Genomic DNA, 13,407 nt, shown 5'->3' with positions numbered 1-13,407 from the left:
CCTCTCCTCTCCTCTCCTCTCCTCTCCTCTCCTCCTCTTCTTTTTCTTCTATCAATTTACAAAGAATCTGTAGCTATTACACGAATGTGTTGTATGTAACATAATAATTAACTAGGAAATAGAAATGTATCTGTCTGGCAGTGAGAGTTCTTAGGTCCATTAAATGAACTAAATTAGATGTAGATCTCTTGGTCAGGAGGCATTATTTGTCCTGTGAAGCATTGGTATACTAATGGGAAAAAGAAAATTCATTCATTTTTTTTTTCTTTCTTTCTGCTGGTGCTATTACTGCACATTCCAGGAAAACCTGGACTGGATAGCAAGTTCCAAGCTAGCCTAGACTAGAGAGCTAAAATTCTGCCTCCAAAAATTGATAATAAAATTAATAACAGGTGTGGTGGGTTGACTCCAAGATGAATGCTAGCAGTAGTTAACTGTAACTGTGTTTGAGAATACATAGGAATCGGTGTTGAGACTAGTTTCATTTCTGTCTTGACTGGTGTTCCTCTGAAAGTCAGCAGACTCACATGAAGTTCTACTAAATCTGATGACTCATTGTATGGTTTTCTGCTGACTTTGAGTAACAGTGAAGAGGGGCTATGTTTGTGTTTTAGGAAGCCATCCCCCTGCCACTTGCTTGCATCTTTCTTATGCTGCTCATCCCAGATCTAATACAGTTCTTTCTTTGTTTAGAACCAACACGCTATTTCCCCCCATCATTCTACTTTCAGCTTGAAAGAAATGGAGCCATCCTATTTGACCACTGTCTGCTTGAATAGCTCTCTGGAGATTTACTATTTTATTATTGTTTTAGAACCCCAGGCTCCAGCATTAAGTCTGACAGCTATATACTCAATAAATACTTCATTGATTGAATGAAAGTAATCAATTACTAAACAATGCAGTGAGTGATGATTTAAATGAGCCTTGAATGACAGTGAGGACGGTGGGTAAAAATGAAGATCTGGATAAACATAATGATGGTGACTCCAATGAGAAGGTGATGGTCATGTCTGTCCTGGTTTTAACCATGTAGTATGTATGCCCTTTCTGTGAATCATGCATGAAATCCCCTGATAGCTCCTCTGAGAAGGCAGAGTTATAAGCCCTGCTTACCAATGGGAACACACGTGTGAACACCAATGGCCTGTACCTATTTGACTTATAAGTCTCAGGGTCCAAATCCATGTCCTTAACTACAAGGCAAGACTGGATCCTATTTTGCTCAAAAGCATTCCCAGGCCTATAATCTTGGCTGTGTTTTTATCTAGAAATGGAAACATAAAACCAAAGGCGGGAGGACTCTTCATTTTCCTGGGGTTGGAAATCATCACCCATCTTGTTAGTAGGGATGGCCTCCAGCTGCATGCTCTCTGCTATGTGCTTGTCTGTAGAGATGCAGCAAGTACTTCGCAGTGTTTGTCACAGCACACAACATAATTATGAACACTTAGGCAGACAAATTAAACTATTCTGTGTAGAAGAGGCTCTGCGAAGTGTAATCTAAATGTGGAAGCATGTTTAGCATTGTCCAAGTGAAAGGCACTTACATCTGTAACATATTCACATATCTCTCTGCCTTGTTTTCCTGTTAGAAATCAATCCAAACCATTTGTACAAGCTGATCTGTATAATGATACACAGAATGATAGTATCTGAATATCGAGACTATGACATGAGCCAAACAGTTGAGGCAAATCCAAACTTTGGTTGGTACCTTCTGCTTTGTAGATGCCTGCGTGGAAAGACTTGGGATGGTCAAGTACTCAAGGGCATGCTGCCTTTTCAAAGTTATAAGCGAAGGCCTCCGAAGTCAGCATGCACGTAGTGCACTTTCAAACAAACGATATCTATCGGGACAAAATTGGAAGCTTGGGTTAGGCTTGCATTGCACGACAGTGAAATTTCCTGTAAGATTTCTTTCTTGGTAGAGTCTCCCTCCAGGAAGATAAGGACCCTTCTTCACAAACATTGGCCCTTTGACAGGTGACCCCCTAGGTTCAGAGAGGATCTTTTGATTATGAGTGACCAAAATGAGTTATCCTTAAAGCAATCTGATTTTTGAAAGTGAAGATTCTACTTTATAGGAGGAAAAGTCTTGTCTCCAGCCCTAGAACATATAAGGTTAATAATGAACATGCTGCAAGGAAAGAAATTTGAAAAAAGCAAAATTGCTAAGTCGGCGGAGGACTAATCAAGCATATTGTTCCCTTGATTCTAGAAGATTGCGACAAGCATTTCCTAAAGGGTGGAAAGATGTCCATGGACTACTTTTTTGGTTTACTCTGTCAGCAAACCTGTGTACTTTCTTCCCTTTGGTGTTAGTAGCTCCAAGAATTGGGGTGGGGGAAGGTGCTAGTGGTACTGCCGTCCTTCTGGAATCCACTGGCACAGGGCTCCTTGTCCCTCCGGATGGCATTTGTTTCCCCATCCTAGATGAACTCATGCTGTTCTGCAGGCCAAGGCAGCCTGGGATGAATCAATGTTGGTCTCTACTGATAACAGAAGCAGAGTTATGGGGTGGGGGTGTAAGGCAGTGGGAGAATACTCATCTAGAGGGTCTGAGGTCCTGGCTTTGATCCCCAGCACCACAAACAAAATAAGCAACGAGGAAAGTAAAGCTGCAGTAGCCAAATTCCCACAGACTGGAATTCTGTCGAATAGAGAGCAAACTCTTATGACCAGTTTAAATGCACCTGACTATCCCTGACCCTCCCTCCCCCTCCCTCCTCCACCCTCCCTCACCCTCTCTGGTCTTTCTGCCACCCACTCACCCAAACTTACCTCCTTTGTCCACCTTTCCTGTCTCTTTCTCCTTGACCCCACTTCTCTCCTCTCTCCCATTTCTCCCTTGCCCCCTCCACTCATCTTTTCTCCTTTCTTTTATTTTAAAAAAAATTTAAGGTACAAACAGATACAAAAATGAAACCATAAGCACCCAGATTTCCAGTATCCAAGGCAAGCACCTGCTCACTGGACAGATTTGCTTTCATAGTTTTGCTTTTTTTTTTTTTTTCCTTTCCCCTTTCTTTTCAAAACGCTTATCAATGGACCTAGAGTCCTTATAATTTCCTGTCTTTTCTTTCACTCTCTATTCTCTCTGACATGTTCACTTCCTGCTACAAATCCTGTCAATCTGGGTGTGTCTCAATTCATTCTTTGTATTTTTCCATATGTGTGTGTGTGTGTGTGTGTGTGTGTGTGTGTGTGTGTATCTCCACAGGAATATATGTGGTTATGTTCGTGTGCTTCAAGTTCTTTTTGTTGTTTAATAATTATTTATGATGTGAAATGTGTACTGATATGTGAATATAAAACTAACCAATTCCTTTTAAAGCCTGTTGCATACTACATATGAAACAAATTTTACTTACCCATTTCCTTTTGGGAGTGAATTTTTAGATCATTGCAAAGTTTTGTTATAGTAACAAGTGTTATGAAACTCTTCTTAGCATGTATCTCCTTGTATGCATGTTTATCAAGCCCTGCGCATCTGCCAGGTTGAATCACTATGCATGGAATATGCAATACTGCTTTTGATAAATACAATAAAAGCTCTCACTAGAATAATGTTTCAATTCATGATTCTGCCAGGAGTAATTGGAATATGACATTATTTTCCTCACATCTTGGGCAACATTGAATTTTGCCAGGCCTTTTCATGTTAACTACTTGGGATGGAAGGAAAATGAAATCTTATTATTTTAATTTCCATTTTCTTGCTGACTGCTGACTGCGCTTCTTAAGTTCATGATCCATTGTAGTTTCTTCTTTGAACAACTCCCATTACTCTGTTGTGCTTCTCTCTGTCTTTTTCTTGACTTTAGGAGGTTTCTTAGAGATTCTGGTTTCTTAGTCCATGCCTGCCAAATATGTCCCCTGGGTTTGTGACTGACTCTTAGGCACATCACTTCTTCAGATGGTTGAATTGTCTTGCTGTCTAGTTTAATCATCATTAAGAAGCCAGGAGTGTACCTCTGACCCCAGTGTGTTGCCAGTTATTTGCATCTTTTCTTCTGAATATACAGTCTAGAGCTGTCCAGTCCCCACTCTGTCCACCCACACAGACTGGCTGCAGTTTTCCCCTTCAGGTTTCCGCAGGAGATTTCTTAGTGGTCTTATCTTCAGTTTATTCTCACTGAAGAGCCAGGGAGACCTTCCTAATGCTAGCCAGTTCCTGGTCCACCTCAACTCAGAACCTTATAGTGGCTTCATACCCTGCAGCAAATAAAATCCCAAGTGATAGCAGCGGTCCATTGTTCTGAGCTGCTGGTTCCTGCTTCCCCATCCCCTGACACTCTGGCCTCTTTTTAGCAGCCATACCAGTTTCCCTTCCAATGTATCAACATTGTCAGGCACATTCTGCACCCTCTGCCTGGAAAACATCTTTATTCAAAGCTCTCTTTTTGTCTGCTTTCTGCATCTCATTCCTGTTTTGCCTGAGATGTTTATTCCTAGTGAGATCTTTCTTAATCTCCTTGTTTAAGAATGTAAACATCTCCCCAGATTCACTGCGCTCACTTCATAGGGTAGCACTCAAAACACAAAAGCTTGAGATGTCTTGTTTTTCTGGTCTGTCTGAAATCAGAATGCCATTAGGACCATGTTCCACCAAAGAAGCTCCCTGGGAATGGGTATGTTTGGGTTGTGGGGGTGGGATTCCACCTCTTGCTGGCTTCTGGTGGCTTGCTAACAAAACTTAGAGTCCCTTGCCTTGTAGAAACCTCACATTAGCGCTGTAATTAGGGGCAGTCTCCTATTGTGTCACTGTATTCATATGGTCTTTCTCTTAGATGTAAGCCACTCCTGCTGAATGTGACCCATCCCATTCCAGTATGATACCATCTTCATCTTTGTCTTTAACAATCCTATTCCATTCTCAGGACCTGGAAAATTAGAACTCTCTCTCTCTCTCTCTCTCTGTGTGTGTGTGTGTGTGTGTGTGTGTGTGTGTGTGTGTGTGTGTGTGGTGGGGGTAGGAGGTAGGGGTAGGATATTTCCCAGAGCACTTAGCACCATTTAATTACTCAAGCACATGACATTTATTTTATTTGTCTCTTTTCCCCTCTATGGGGATACAAGTAGTATGTGAGGCTTTTATGTTCGGAGATATAGAAAATACTGCATGGTAGATCTGCAGTAAATATTTACTATATAATGGATGAATGATTTCAGTCTCATTATGAGCAGAACAAGTATCATGATATGGAGAAAAATAACTAGATTTTAAAGGGAAATAATGACTCTTCCAAAAATCCCAGAGAATGAACTAATGTCTGTGACTTGAGGTTTGTTTGTTTGTTTGTTTGTTTTTTAATTTCAAAACTGGGCCTATAAAGGAAAAGAAGAGGGAGACATTATAGTAGAGAGAAACTGGTCAGTGGGGATACCAGTGAGTCATTGGTAGGCATTAGAGTCTGTTGGTCCCTTAGTCGCTTTCACATAAGGAAAAAAAAATACCCTCTAATTTGCATCCCTCCTGTGTTAATTATTATGCCCATTTGACAGAGGTAGAGTGAAAAGGCCAATTAGATTAGCAGCTGTGTAGGATCTAAACCTAGGTAGCTGTACCAGAAGCCTGTGTTCTCTGTGTTGGCTACTTTTTGTCAACTTGATACAAGCTAGCATCATCCCAGAGAAGAGAAAGGCCTCCTTAGAACCCATAAGATCTGTCTGTAGGCAAGCCTAGAAGGTAGTTTCTTGATTAGTGACTGATGTACAAGGTCCCATACTGTTGTGGGTAGTGCCATTCCAGGACTGGTAGCAGGTCAACAAATCAGAGGGACAAGCCAGTAAGCAGCACTCCTGTTGTCTATATCAGTTACCCTCTATGGGTTCTTGCCCTACCTGAGTTCCTGCCCTGACTTCCCTCAGTGACGGACTCTTATCTGGAAGTATAAGATGAAATAAACCCTTTCAGCCCCAAGTTGATTTTAGCCATGGTGTCTTATCCCAGCAATAGAAACCCTGACTAAGACATCCTACTTGTAATCAATTATAGTCATCTCTAGTGTTTCAAAGGAGAGGAAGTTAGGCGATCCACAAGTGATTTTAGTGGGTTTGACATAGAATTCCACAAAGTCAGGGAAATGTTCTTGTGACTATTATCTGGGTCAACCTTATTGAAAATCCAGTATTAGGACTGCCCAATTCTTGACGAGGCCAGATGCTGCATCTGCCTTGGGGTAGGAATCAGAATGTAGACTGGTAAAGTACCACGCTGACCCTGCCTTTGTGCAGTACTCTATGAGTCACCATAACTCCTCTGAGCCACATCCTCCTCCTGCAGAGGAATGGCAATGGTTACAGAAGCTGCACTACACTGCAGAGCCCTTTAAAGAGTTCCTAAAGCAGGCATGCCAGCTTAGTGTTCTTCACAGTTACATTGCATGACATTGTGTCTAGAAGCTGTCCAACTGCCACTGAAATGGACATTTGAATTTCTTTTTCTCTTTAGGTGCCCTGGGACAACCTGCTTGGTCACACCTCTGCAAAAACTCTCCATCTTGCACTGAGGACCCCAAGGAGGTAGTACTCATCTGCACTGTAACGTTTGCTTGATTTCATTTCTTTGCAAAGAATGTATAGAATTGACCTACTATGGGGATGCCTATATAATATTAGTCACATTCTTTTGCATATAAATAGAACTTTTATAATGGTAAGAATTTACAACTAGATTCCCTTAGAGAATTTACCTTCTCTTTGCTCCTATTTGTAGCTGCCACTTTACAGTTAGAATATAAATATTATGTCAACTAAATAAAAGAATGACTGCTGGCTTCGCTTTCTGAAGGATAGCATTGTCTTTGCTTCCCATGAAGTGTAGCTGCACTTGTACTGGATTGACATGCCATTAGATTGTTCTTCCCCCACTAGATAGGCGCACACTCAAAAAGAAATATTACATAGTCACAGAGTCAAGTTGTAATGCTGTGTGTGGCTTTGAGGATGATGGCAGAATCGCGATGAAATTAGTAGCAGCAGGATGAGTCCTCTGTCAAGGGATGTATTCTAAAAGAGTGGAAGGTTGGTATGGGGGATGTGGAAGTCAACCTGGTGGAGGAAGAAGTGAGATGGAGCGGGAAGCTCCTGTGGCTCTTCTAGAGGAGTCCTGATTTGACTTACACAGTATATGATCAGGCATGGCTCCCTGCACTCTGGTGAAACTACACAAAAGACCTGAGGCCAGGGCAGTGGTTGCTTCCCCTGTCGTCACAGAAATATCCCTGGGTGATCTGGTTTCTTCCCTACAGGCTCAGGGGCAGATGAGTCGGATTTGGCTAAACAACACATGTTGTGTTCCTATTTGCCCTTGAATACACAACCATACCCTAATTGGCTGAAAAACTATATATAAGTTTATGTATTAAACAATAAAATTAGATCTCCATCCTGATGTCCGTCTCTGGAGTCTGAATCCCGGGAATCTTTGTAGGCTCCATCTCCTCTTTGTCCACATCTTCCAGTCCCTACTCCTACAGTTGGTCTTGCTCAGAGATGGTTCTAGTGGTACTGATTAGGATTGTGAATGGTGAATATAATCAAGAGACTCAAAGACCAAGTAGAGATATCCCTTCCCTTTATGACTGAGTATTTTCTCTGGGTGAGTCCTATATGAAACTTTAAAAAAAAAAAAAAAGCTGAAGAAGAAATGGACTGGCACAGCTCAGAAGACAGTCTCCCAGGTCACAGCAGTTAGGCATGCTAGGGGAGGTGGCAATGCCTTCTCTACAATTTTCTCTGGCATGCCTTCCTTCTCCATGGCAGACTAGAAATCTGAAACTCTTTCATTTAAAACCAGCCATAAAACCTGAGACAAGCTGCAGTATACCTACCTCCCACCCCCACCCTGTGCTGTATATAAGACCAGCCTTTCATTTTTTTCTGATCCACCATGTCTAACAGTGGTCAGTCATAAGACTCATTCTACAAGGAGTTTGTTCCAAACCTAGTAAATGGAAAGGCACACGGGAGAGCCAAGAAGTTATTGTATCTTACTCAGGTCTTACTCAGGTCCCCTTCTTAGTTTAGTATGTCTCAAACCAGTAGGTCATGATCATTTTGCTCAATCATATTCCTACACAAATGTCCATTTAGTTTTGGATCTAAGCATAAGAAATGGGTTTCTCCTCAGTCCTTAGTTTCCATCGCCAAAGTTTCTCATATCACGTAAAACTTTGCATGTCAGACTTTAGGGTTGTTGCCTGTGATGCCTTGATGGTTATAGAAAGAACACACACACACACACACACACACACACACACACACACAAGCTTGTCCTTTGGCCCCACAATTCCAACCTGGTCATTTCCCCCAATATGTGGTCAATGAGTTATGCTATTCTATTTGAGTTTTAAAAATATTTATTTACATGCTTATTAAAACCAAGGGTCATATATGTAATTCAAATGGGCCTCATATATGCTGAGCAGCCCTGCTTGGCCTTGAGCTCCCCATTAGCCTGAATTCAAGTATCTCAGACATGCGTATGTCTCATGACAGGCTGTGCTCAGTGAACACCCCTGTTCCTTTCTGTTATTATGTTTCCTCCTTTAACAATATCTTCATGTCTAGGTTTTGATTGTGTATTTGTGTGTGTGTGTGTGTGTGTGCGCGCGCGCGTGCGCGCGTGTGTAAGAGAATTGAACTGTTGCTTGAACCAAAAAAACAAAGACACTTATACCTTGTCTTGCTTCCAATTAAGACCCTATCCCCTGTATCTACTTCATCTTGTATACCTATTTGGCTTTGGCTCTGCCTGCTTTCCTATCATTCCATAATCCTCTGAAACCTCTGGGTTTATGCAAAGTTTATGAAATTGGGCAGAACTGCCTCTAGAGTGTGTATTATTGCTGGACATTGTTTTGTCCTCTAAAAGTCTTCACTGAATCCATGGGGGGGGGGGCTCTCCTTTTCACTGCCTAATGTATCTGACTTCTCTTTAGTAGCTGCCTTGCCTATCCAGAATACTTATAAAACAGAAAAGAAATGCAACAACTTGACATAGAGAACCTGCACCACATGCTCCTTTCCCATGAATCTTTGCATGTAGCCTTCAGTTTTCTTGTTCTGCTTGGCATTTTAACACTGAAAGTAAAGCTCTTAAAAATGAAAGCCAGCAATTATTGGGGAGAGTAATTAAAAATGAATGATTTCCAAGACTTATAAACCTCACATATTCCCCTGTGCTTAGAAAGCCTTCTCTTTTTCTCCTAACAGTGAAGGACAATGTCTAATCATTTCAAGTGCTCCCATTTTTTGCTGTTTTTGTACAATTTGGCATTTGCTGTTCGATCTTAGTCAGCCTACTTAACCTCTGAACTCTGGTTTCTTCCTCCATGAAATAAGACTAGTCTTAGGAATTGTTCCACAGGATGGTTATGAAAGATTAAAGGATAATTCATATAGAGTTGTTAGGATGGTAACTTGCATATAGAAGCTTTCAAGACATGGAACTTATAATTACTGGACAAGACATAGATGTCACATTATCCATGGAGATAAATACCCACATTCTGTGTTTTAATATTGAAGAATTTTCAATATTTTGTCTTAGAATATTACTTGCAACCATGTAAATGAGGCAGATATAGAGATATCTAAGGCCACACAAGTAATCCAAAAGAATGTAACAGAGTACTTCATGAATAATCTTTGGAGGAATGGTTGGTACAAACCTCATTGCCTTGAGATAAATGCCACTGTGATGTGTGATGTTTTGGCGTTTAATGTTAAGCTGTGATTTTAGTCCAATCTCCATGTATCCTTGACATGGAGCACCAGGCCTGATTTCTGTTTCTTGTTAGGAATAAAATCAGGTATTTCTAGTCAAGATACTGGGTAGAGGTTAAGGAGTCATTAGGAGATACAAGAGCCTATTCCCTCAGTGTTTTCTCTGTCTCCACTTCTGGTACGGCCAGTTATGCTCTACTAGGCTAGGCATGACCAGGGAGGAAGGTTATAAATAGATCCCACCCTTGCCCTGTTACCTGAAGGCAAGAAGAACAAAGGTACCCAGGTAGGTACTTTGCAGAGCTGCAATTCAGAACTTGAAAGATGAGTTTCTATTTTACAGTGTTTAGTCTGAAGGCAGACTAAAGTTAATGTCATGTGAGCTGACCATCCCCCTATTAGAAATTTCCTGTTAGGCTTGATAACCCAAACTATAGATGTGGAGGCAGTAGTGACCACTGGAACCTGAACTTAAATTCCTGAGAAAGCCAGAGGTAGAGAGAAGCTCCTAGTTTCGTGTGTAAACCATTGTCATATTTGGGGGCAGTTCTTGGGCCAAGCTTATAAGGAGCAGGCGCATGAGCACATTTTAAAAGTGACTAAAGCAGCTGGAGTGATGGCATATGCATTTTACCTCAGCATTCGGGGCAGATTGACTACTATGACTTTGAGGCCAACCTGGTCTCCATAGTAAATTTGAGACCGTGTCTGAAAACAAAATAAAACAAACAAACTAACTAACTAACCTGAGCTTTCGACAGCTGCCTAAGAACCTGTTCAGTTCTATTTAGCTAATCTACTTGCCTATCAAAGCAGATCAGTGTTCCTCAAAGAAAGAAAGCAGAATGTGACCTTCCCTCTTATGTCACCTACATTTGTATATTCACACGATGCAAGTCAAAATGCATAACATAGAGCAAACTAAGAAAATAGGGGCAATTTTGAAAAGAAAAGGCAATTATCTGACATTTATTCCAAGATGAGCCAGATTTTGGAAGTCATCGATGTAGAGCTGTCACTACTGAAATAGAAATTTCCTGTGTGACCTTCAAGCATTTGGAGGTGACCTGGAAAAGCATCGGTAACCCTTATGATAGAGCTCTGACAACTGTATATCTTAGGCCCAGAAACAAAAACAATATTCAAATGTCTGAATAAAGAAAAGAGTCAAGGATCTGGCAGCTATATGATGAGATGGAACATGTGTAGCAGACGTTCAACTGGAGTCACAGAATAAGAAGAGAGGTAGAATTGTGAAGAAAGTATGTTTGAAAAAATATGACATATTTTTCAAATATGGTGAAGAGAGAGCCTTGACAGGAACCATAGTACTTTTGGGGAAATCTTGTCTTTTCAAAAGTGAAAAGTCTAAAAAACAAAAACAAAAACAAACCACAGCTTAATGTTTTTAATAGCATTTAAGTATCTGTGATAAGAGATGGGTAGTGATAATGTGTGTTTATGGTATACACATGAAGGCCAGATGACAACTTGTAGGAGTCTTTTCTTTCTTCCACCATGTTGTAGGTCCTGGGATTTGAACTCAGTCAGGCAGGCTTTACTGCAAAAGCCTTTTCCTACTGATGATATCATCAGCCTACAATAAAAATGATGTTTTTAAAGTAAAGTGGAGGGGGGGGGAATAGAAAAACAGTAATAATGCAAATAAAAGAACCTTATTATTTGCATAGTTAAAATATACTTTAAGAATGAAGACAAGGACATTTTCAGATAGGACAAAGTACAGGGGCTTCATTGCTGAAAGGCCTGCAGCACAAGAGACACCAAAGGAAGCCACTAAGACTGAAGTGAGGCACATCAGAGAGAATCTTAAATGTTCGGGAATGGATAAGTACATTAGAATTGCAAATATAAAATACTTTTTCTATCTTATAATCTTAAAAATATGTAGAACAAGAACAACAACATTGTCCCATGGGGTTTGTGATATAATATGTGTAGCTGCAGTACACAGGACAAGTACGGCTTAAAGATTGTGGGGTGAGACAAGGACCTCATAGATGTAAGGCTTTCAACTTCATGGGAGATAGTATAAAAGTAAACCAAGTAATGCTGTAGAATGATCAAGAATATAGACTTTATTTCCTAAGAATATAGATTTTATTTCCTAGGAGAGCCAGTAAGAAAAGCAGTCAATTGAGAAAATAGAAACTCATGCTGTTGTTGATGTTGTTATTGTTGTTTTGATGTTGTTGTTGATGTTGTTGATGTTGTTGATGTTGTTGATGTTGTTGATGTTGTTGTTGATGATGTTGTTGATGTTGTTGTTGTTGTTGTTGTTGATGTTGTTGATGTTGTTGTTCTTGTTGTTTTGATGTTGTTGTTGATGTTGTTGTTGATGATGATGTTGTTGATGTTGTTGTTGTTGTTGATGTTGTTGATGTTGTTTTGATGTTGTTGTTGATGATGATGTTGTTGATGTTGTTTTTGTTGTTGTTGATGATGTTGTTGATGTTGTTTTTGTTGTTTTGATGTGGTTGTTGATGTTGTTGATGATGTTGTTGTTGTTGTTGATGATGTTGTTGTTTGGGCAGGGATGTCTCACTATGTAGTTCTAGCTGATTTAACACCTGATATGTAGACCAGGCTGGCCTCAAACTTACAGAGGACCTCTTGCCTTGCTTTATAAAAACAATACAAAAATATTGAAAAACAGAAAGAGGGGAAAAAGAAGTAGAGATGCAAATCAAACAAACAAACAAAACAAAACAAAACAAAACAAAACCACTAAATGCAAACATTGCCCTTATATTTTGAACTAGTCTTGTGCATTCTAGTTAAAAGGCAGAGGTACCAAAATGTATTGTAAAATCATGCACAATGATACTATATTGAGAGATAGCTGTACATTTAAAGATCCTCATAAGCTTAAAGGGAACTGATGGGGAAGATGGACTGTAGAAACAATATAAGACATGCAGAGTACCTTCCTAAATATCAGACAAATGACACTTTAAGACAAAAGTTATGACCAGAGAGAAAGTATTTTACAAAAGGGTTATTGTGTTAGGAAGACATACCAATTACTGGTGAATATGTAGCTGATAAAGTTCCAAATAAAATCTGTTTATGTTTTTCTGAGTAGGGTTTCTGGAGCACTAGATCATATCAAGAGGCATATGTAGCTCACCAGGTTAGGGAAGATCCAGGGTAATGGACATCAACACAGGTATGGAGAGGGAAGTCGTTAGAGGGTATGGTGGCCTTGGGGTGACCAACAGCTTATATCTTTCTTCACAATATTTCAATTGCTTTTTGCCTCATGCAATGCATCATGTGTTTGAGCATATTCCACAATCCAGGAACAAAACAGACGCCTTTGGAATTTAATCCCAACAGTGCCCGTATTAAATTAAATTAAATGTTAAGTCTATTCTAGCTGGTGCTCTTACCCTCTTCCTGGTGACAATAGTGTTATAAATCCTCTGTACTCCCATAGCAGCTGGTGGACTCTGTGGCTCAGGTAGGCTCAATGCATTTCCCCAGACCATGAAACTGATGGGTATCAGTGTTCAAGGCCACGTTAATTTTCAAAGGTTCCCCAACCACATCACAATGAAGGAAGTTTTTCTTTTCACTTAAAAACAAACAAACAAAGCACTTGGGAGGCAGAGGCAGGCAGATTTCTGAGTTCGAGGCCAGCCTGGTCTA

The 13,407-nt window shown here is 40.3% G+C and overlaps 1 protein-coding gene across 2 annotated transcripts in view; it reads left to right on the top strand.

Annotated features, from left to right (window-relative positions):
- Window positions 1-13,407, top strand: part of Fhit (fragile histidine triad diadenosine triphosphatase) — a 1,532,796-nt gene that overhangs the window by 400,135 nt on the left and 1,119,254 nt on the right. For both annotated transcript variants that reach the window (XM_021203701.2, XM_029541579.1), the window contains one exon: window positions 6,458-6,528. The gene's annotated coding sequence lies outside the window, so the exon portion shown is untranslated. The remainder of the gene's footprint in view (window positions 1-6,457; window positions 6,529-13,407) is intronic.

This window comes from Mus pahari, chromosome 8 (assembly GCF_900095145.1).
Source record: "Mus pahari chromosome 8, PAHARI_EIJ_v1.1, whole genome shotgun sequence".
NCBI lineage: Eukaryota > Metazoa > Chordata > Mammalia > Rodentia > Muridae > Mus > Mus pahari.
Note: the sequence above shows the minus strand (reverse complement) of the source record. Positions and strands in the feature narration are given on the sequence as shown.